This window comes from Netta rufina (genome assembly GCF_964035555.1).
Source record: "Netta rufina genome assembly, chromosome: 1".
NCBI classification, from domain to species: Eukaryota; Metazoa; Chordata; class Aves; order Anseriformes; family Anatidae; genus Netta; species Netta rufina.
The window spans coordinates 138,121,678-138,129,638 of record NC_140123.1 but is presented as its reverse complement, the minus strand read 5'-3'; positions in this window follow the sequence as shown (position 1 = coordinate 138,129,638).

Here is a 7,961-nt window from a genome sequence, read left to right as displayed (position 1 = left end):
AGGTGAGAGAAATCGGGGAAACGTAATTTTTTTACGGCTGCATTTGAAAAGGGTTTTGGATACCTTTGTAAGTCCTTTGAAGCAATATTTTGAAAAATAACTGCCAACCAAAGTGGCAATGCAGAAAAGTGCCATCTTGTTCAGGATTTGTACACACCAATTTTTAACACAGTGTTCTTTTCACTAAGTACTACATACGTTAATTTATATTTATATATTGTCAATATTGTTGTAACCAAGCTTCTCCTTTTTAAACACTTCAAGAAAAAGGCCTTGTATTTTTAGGTGATTTTCATAAACGGAATAATTCTTTTCCTTTCACTAGTATCTTGCACTCAGTACATGTAGCAATACTTAATATATTCTCTTCACAAGTATTTGTTAAGTGATTTAGTTAATGGCTGATAAATGTTTTGTACAAAATAGATTCTGTACAGGAAAAAAAAATCTTTTAGATAAACATTATTTATTTTTACTGTTTTGTAAGTTAGACACTATAATGAAGCTCCTTTTTGCCAGAATTACTGGAAGTGCCTCTTGGTAAAATGTATTATACAGTAAATATGTATTCAAAATTATTAGAAATAGTTGTCACAAAATGAACAATGTGGATGTTGCAATGTGAAGACAAATGTACAACATAAATATAATTCTGTGGTATACTGTTTGCTGTGTTTCTTCCTTTATCGAACAAATTTGCTTTCAGTGCTCAGCTTTCTGCTTAAGTGCCAGGCAGCAGATGATCTATCACCTCTTCAAACTCCAATTCAGTAAGGTTAGTGGGAGGAGTTAATCAAGTTTTATATCATGTCCAAAATCACGTGTTCTCTCTGAGCCTTCAGGTGGAGGGTATAAAATAGGTGAGCATCAAACTGCAGAGGTAACTGATAATACTAGACAATCCTGAAGAAGGACTTTTCTTGGGCATCATTCATACTACATAACTTCCAGCATAGACAAGGCAGATTTCTAATTTGTTTCACGGCCAGTTAGGTGACTAAACACCAAGCTGAGCAGAGGGTGAGGTGAGGGCTGTTGGCTTTGTGGTGGCTGCCAGGCACACCCCTCTCCTGCTCCGCAGTGTCCCTGTAATCCTCTGCTGAACTTCCACCAGCTTGCCAGCAGCTGTTTGAAAGTGCAGCCATTAAAAGTGTTCGCATTTTGCCATTGTGTGTCCTGCCAATGCAGAAAGTGTTTACCCTTTCTCCATCTTGGTTTTTCTCCTGTTTGGGTATGACAGGGTTATGCTGGTGCATATGTATCGTATATTCCTTCTTCTGAAATGTTTGACTATACCATAAAGCAGGTAAATATTGAATTACCATTCTATCTGCCAGCCCTGCTCTGTATGTGATTGTGACCCTTGCTCACGTTTATTGGTATCTGATTATTTGTAACCTTACCAGCAGAATTCTGCACTTTATTTCAGATCACTAATAAATACCACATTAAATGCCGCATGACTCAGACAATTTGTTAGAAGGCTTCATTATAAACATCCTTCTTTAATGAAGACCAGTACTTCAACATCTGTCGTCTACTTTTCAGTCCAATATGGACCATACTGTTTGAATGTGCTTTATATGTTATGGAACTTTTCAGTCTTAGTAATGCAGAGTAGCTAATGTTTCCAGAGAAAATGAAATGTGTCACCTTAATAGTGTTTCCCTTATTAATCACAAAAATAATGTTAAAGTGGAACATCAGTAAGTTAAATCAATTTTCATGCAACTGTTTTGACAAGTATACTGTCATTCTACAGTGAAAGATTTTGTAGTCCATAATGTGGACTAGCATTGATATCTATTATGAAAATTAAATAAATAAATAATAATAATAATAAAATAAATAAAGCATTTTATAGCAATCTAATTTTCCCTATTTTTTCTTAAGTTTTATTACCTACTTTCATCAAAATTTGGAGAGCTTTTCAGACACCTTGTTTGAAATGTTTGACTAAAAATTTTCTGTATGTGCAATCTATTCCAAGCTTCTTTTCCTATAACTTAAAAATTACAATTTTCAAAATATGAAAAAACATCAGCCACAAATCTGTCTGCTAATTTTGAAGTGCCATCAGTTTATCTGTTCTCTGGCTTAAATTCTGAATGGCAAAAATGTAAGGAAATTTGCACCAGGCAGTGATTAGAAATTTATTAGTTGGGAGCATTGCCAGCATGAAAATAAAATATGGATATACCTATTCTAACCAAGATGCTCATAAGGCTGCAGCTGGTCTGTTCCAAGCTTTTAATAACTCCATAGCATGCAATCATTTGATACAGAGATTCAGAGCTGCCAACAGAAAAGCACACTGCTGGAGTGACAGAGAAAAACCCTTTTCATTCAATACACCTCATCACAAAGACGAGACTACCAAGGTAAGAATGCACTTGTCTTTAGAAATCACAGAACTCTCTCTGGAGCTCTTCAAACAGTGAGAGGTTCCCATGGGAAGGGATGAGCAACAAAACACAGAGTAGAAGCAGTCAATCTGCTAATGAGACCACACATGAGCATGCCTTTCCTGCAGTTCTGGTAAAACATAAAGGAGACCTTGATGCACAATCAGTAGCAGCTCAATTAAATGCTGCATTTTCCAGGTGCTCAAATTACTCTCAACTGCTCAAGCAAATCTACTGCCTAAACCTCACTTGAAGTGTCTCACTAAATATAGAAAGCTCAGAGAATTCTTGGCACTCTGCTTAACATTACTTTTTTTTTTTTCTTTTTTTTTTTTTTTTCTTTTTCTTTTCACCTTTCAATTCTCTCACTAAAATCCTGTGGAAAAGACATTATCCCTTATGCCACCATGGGCTCCCTTGGTATCATTGGTGTTTCACACATGACTAATATGTCAGCTGCCTAATATCTTGGTGCTGCCCTGACTGATGGGGCGAGTAGCTCTGGGATAGGCATCTCATCTGAAGGCGTCTTTTAACTACTCCACACTGGGATCCCCAAAAACTAGCAAGCTAAGGATAAAAAAAAGCCAGCTACTTTGTTGAGCAGCTTCATAATCAAAGCTTCACATACAAAAACTGTCTTAATTCATGATACATGGGCTAAAACATGCAAGTTTAAAGTCTTACCTAAGGCTTTGATGACTTGTGCCATGCTCAGTCTGGACTACTAGTTGTGATCACTAAGTAACCCAGAATAGATGCAGTTATGATTTGGAAGCTTGATATGGATAAAAAGCTGCTGCAACCTCTGCTTATCTGCAGCCAGGAAGCAAACAGAAGAAGGGTCCTGTTTGATCTGCATGATGATTTCATTTATAGTGACTGTTGTTGTTGCTAGTAAATTACTTCACAAGCTTTTGCACCTGGCAATTCTTTATTACCATGCTTTCCAAAGGCATCGTATTCAACAGATTCCACACCTTCAGCATAATAATCTGTTCTTTAGAACTTTACACCTTCTCTTTCCAAATTTTTAACCTAAATCTTATGGTTTAACCCTAATTCAAGGAACTTATCTGCATTACAAAAAGTGCTGTGGGATTTTATTAAGATTACTGGTGTTAATCCCTAGTACTTGGCCAAATACCAGTTTCTCTTATTCTATTATTCTAAATTAAAATTCTGCCAAAGCTACAGTTACCCCCTGGAGTAACTTTCTGCCCTGAAGAGCTGTATCATTTTGATGGATCTCTATTTCTCCATTGCATCCCCTCAGAACTGCATTTCCTCAGGGTCCACTGGGATCTTTACAAAGTGTGGTTTTATATAGGTACACATATTGCTTCCCTTCTCCTTAAAACTCTAGTCAAAACCTGTCTGGATCTGTAATTTGAAGGACCTCATCATTGAAGGACAACCTCCTACCACTTTTACCTGATCTTTTACTTGGTTACCTTGTGTGACTGCTTTCAAGATAATCTACAGCCATTGAGTATGCTCCTATATATTAACCTAGCATGGAGAACATACATGGTAAAGGTGGTGTTGTTCCATTGTAGGACTGCAGCAAGTACTAAATTGAACTCCAACTGCTATTTCCCCAAGTGCTTCTAATAGCCACTGTGTATCTATGCTTTTCCAATATGCGAGTTTTGTTCTGACAGTGGTTTTCCTATTCATTTATTTGTCTAACAAGGATTGCTTTATCAGCTAATTGCAAACATCTTTGCTGCATCTGCTTATCACTGACTCCAAACTATATAATTCTCCGAGAATCACAAAAAGCAAAAATGTATTTTTCATAAATTTTGAAGTGAAATTATACTCAGAGACGTTTCTTTAAATGAAATTGTTGCTTCCAACCCATTGTGCTTTCTAAATTGCTTTTATTCTGGCAGCTGCATTTCCAGACTCAAGGGTGGTGGAATGCCTCGAGCTTACTGCTCATTGGACAATGATTCAGATCTGGATCTGTTTGATTTTTTTTTTTTTCCTGAGCTCTGCACAAACTTCCTTCATGGTCTTCAGCAATCATGAATGATTTCAGTTCCTCTCCTTCAAAGGTAGTTATTACTTGCTATTACTTTACAGACAAAATGCTTGTTTTTGTCTTCTGCATCTTCACTCCTGCACTGTGCTCTCTGAGGGTTTAGGAGCTCACCACAGTAGGGGGACTCTGGGCCACAAGCAGTTACTGCCACAACTGTCTCTCCTTTTGCATGAATCATTGGAGGCACAAGAGGGCAGCTCAGAGTTGAAGCATTCACAGAGTAACATAAATAAAATAATAAAAGATAATTTGGCCAAGGGTCAAGCTAAGTAGTTGAGAACTCATTCTGCTGGAAGTCTGTACATAGCTCTGCTTTCTATGGCTTGAGAATGTGCTCTCTGTCAGACCATAGAAAGTACATGATCTCAAATTTTAAGATAAAATGACAACATGGTCTATCAAAATCTTGGTTATACATTTTCTGGGTTTCTCTCTCTCTCTCTTTTTTTTTTTTTTAAGTCAATATTTTCCTTTTATCAGATAAAACCAAAAGTTTCTTTGCAGTATTTATGTGTGTATTCAGGTTTCAGTGTAATGTTTATATTTGCAGGCAAGCTCCTAAATGTCTGTTAGAATATGTTTTGACATAACACCTTTTACAAAAGAAGAAATTCATGTATCTGAACACTGGTGTTGTTTTATTGTTGTTTTTATTTGGGGTGGAGGGGGTTGAGATTTTACAAGGTTAGCATTTTTTCATGAAACGTGCTTAAAGAAGCAGCAGTCAGTTCTGTGGAGCTTCACCTTAGAGACCTGCTGTTGGATGGTTTAAATACTTACTCACAAACCTGCTGTGTGATTAGAGTATTGATTTGTCTATGCATTAAGATTACTCTTGTCCCAGCTATTCACCATGGCTAGACTAGGCTTTGTAAATGTAATTCATTTAACCCTGTACTTTAGAAATGAAGGTGGTCTTGCTTCTAATTTCCTGTAAAAAACACAAAGTAGGAATGCAAAGAAAATGGAAACAGACCTTGAGGAACAGCATTTATCTGATCCTTTGTCCTATATCCGCTTTCAAGGCTTTGTTTCGATTATAGAATAAGCATTATAAGTAAGCAATTTCTTTTGGGACTATGGGAAAGCAAAATCTTTCTTTGATTAATTGTCTAGTGAGCTTTCAGGGAGTTTTGTGACATTGTGCATCAGCAGTGCTTTACTGTGGTAGGCAGTGAAAAGAGAAATCAGAGTGAGGATTGCCATAACAGGTGTCATGTGCTGCATCAGAATTGGTAGTGATTTGTTTCCCATGTCTCAGATCTCGTTAATAAATCAAACTAGGGGATCTACTGCATCACCTTCCTATGCAATATCTGTTGTGTGGGAGGCTTGTGAGACCGATAAACTCCTACCTGGATGACACTTTCTCCTCTGCCAGATGGACTCAGTTTTAGGGAGGATCTTCTGTTCATTTTCTTCAAGCTTCTGGAAAATAACTGTAGAGGAAATAGATATGACTGTTGCTGAGGACTGTTATAATTAGCTCGTAAGTGAATGGTAATGCTCATTTGGAAGGTGTAAGAAAACTTTCCATAATGGAAAATATCTCCCTTAGGGTGGTTTTGGTAAAGTTCCAGTTAAGATATTATCTACACCTATAAAGAAGTCAGAGAAGGGTCTATAAAGGAATTCCAGTAAAAGACCAACTGTGATAGAAAGCTGATGTTGAGGATTTACAGCGACACAAAAATCCAGAAATGATGAGAACATTGCACTAAACCTGATAGGCCTCATTCTTTAAAGCATTACTTCATCTTAAACTGCATAACACCCCCCACACCACCCCACCCCCCCAGTTTTTTTTCTTTCTTTTTTCTCTAAGGGTTGAGAACTATGCCCCAGAGCTTAATGATAATTTGTAGCGTAATGAGGTCTCAGATGAATTATGTGAAAGAGATTTATATAATGAATATGCTATTCTGAATATGAACTTCACCTATATTAAAGGACATTGTGGTAAAGGCTACCAGTGGCAGAAAAACTGAAGTTTGTCAGAAGTCATTAGAGGAGACAAGGTCAGCAACAAAGATTAAAGATTAGGCAAAACTAGTACAGATACTGTACTGTGTAAACTCCATTTTCCTAATAATTGAAGGAAACAGGCTAGAAGCTGCTGTCAGAAAGAGGCTGAAAGAACTCTTAGCTCTACTAATCGCTATGGGCTATTAGACACACTGATATCTCTTAGAAAAGGGGAAAAGAGATTTCCAAGTTTCCAAACCAGCCAAGTAAGGATACAAGACATATTAAAGAACAAAATGTGAATTATGTGCAGTGTAATAAAATTCCAGCCACATTAAGAACCCAAAATGGAGTTATAATGAAGGAATGGATAATAATTTGTATTAAGACTAGGAAAACAGAAATCTGCTCCAAGGTGCTGTGTTTGGCACCTCACCATTTTGAGTGTCAGTGGGGTTTTAGCTGCCATGGCAACATACCTGGCTGCAGAGGGTAGAAGAGAGCAAGGAGGGGGAAGGAAGAAGAATTTGTAGTTAATACCTCCTCTGTTTGTGTAATGAAATCTCACAAGTTAGCAGAACATGCAGGATTTATAATCTTTCTCAGTTCAAGTGACTGTGCTGAGAACCACATCCCTCCCTATTACATGAACTTCCTATTTCATGTTGCCATTTCAACAGCCATAACCATCTGACAGGAGAAACACAGGGCTGGAATGAAGTTTGCAAAATTTTCCTTTAATTTTGGCAAAGAGCTTGACTGATTATCTAGTACAATTCTGTCCTCTCTTTAGATGGATCTCTTCATGCTGGTTTTACTTCATGTTGGCAAGGGCTTTGCCCAGGGGCTTTGTGGGAGTACTGGGCATACTGGGAAGAACCAGTGCCTGGATTGGAAAGTTCTGTAAATAACCTTTTCACCCAACATCCTATCTTATCACTCACAGTCGTGTTTCTCTCTCTCCACCCCTCCCCCCCCTCGCTCCCCCCTCCCCTTTTCTTTTTTCTGGCCCATTCTGCCCTGAAATCTTTCTTTTCCTGGGAATGAGCAATTAAGAAGATCAGGATTATTTTTTCTCTCTCAACAAATCTTTGTCACGTGCCCCATCAAACTTGTAGCAGGTTCCAAAGAAAAATACCCCAGGGAGGGCTTAAGTGCTCTCCAGGATTTTGAGTTAGGGCACCCGTCATTGCTGCTTGCTGTATGCCCGATGTGCTGGAGTTAATAGGAGAGGAGGAGGGAAGAAAAAAATGAGGAGGTGGGGAAGGAGGTTGAGGGTAGATGAATACCAAATTCTCAGGCAAAACAGGAGACAGCAGCCCCCCCCCCCCCCCCCATGTTTATTCCTTTCTCTACCTCCAGTATAAGTTGTACTGTCCTTAGTCTGGGTAGTTTGTAAGAGGTGCTCTTTCCCTCCAGCTTTTCCTATTTCTATTTCAACCTGTGAATTGTTCTTTACTTTACTTCTTTCCCTCCTCATCTAAGGAGGGGGAGTGAGAGAGTGGTTGTGGTGTTTAGCTGCCTAGCACAGTAAAACCACC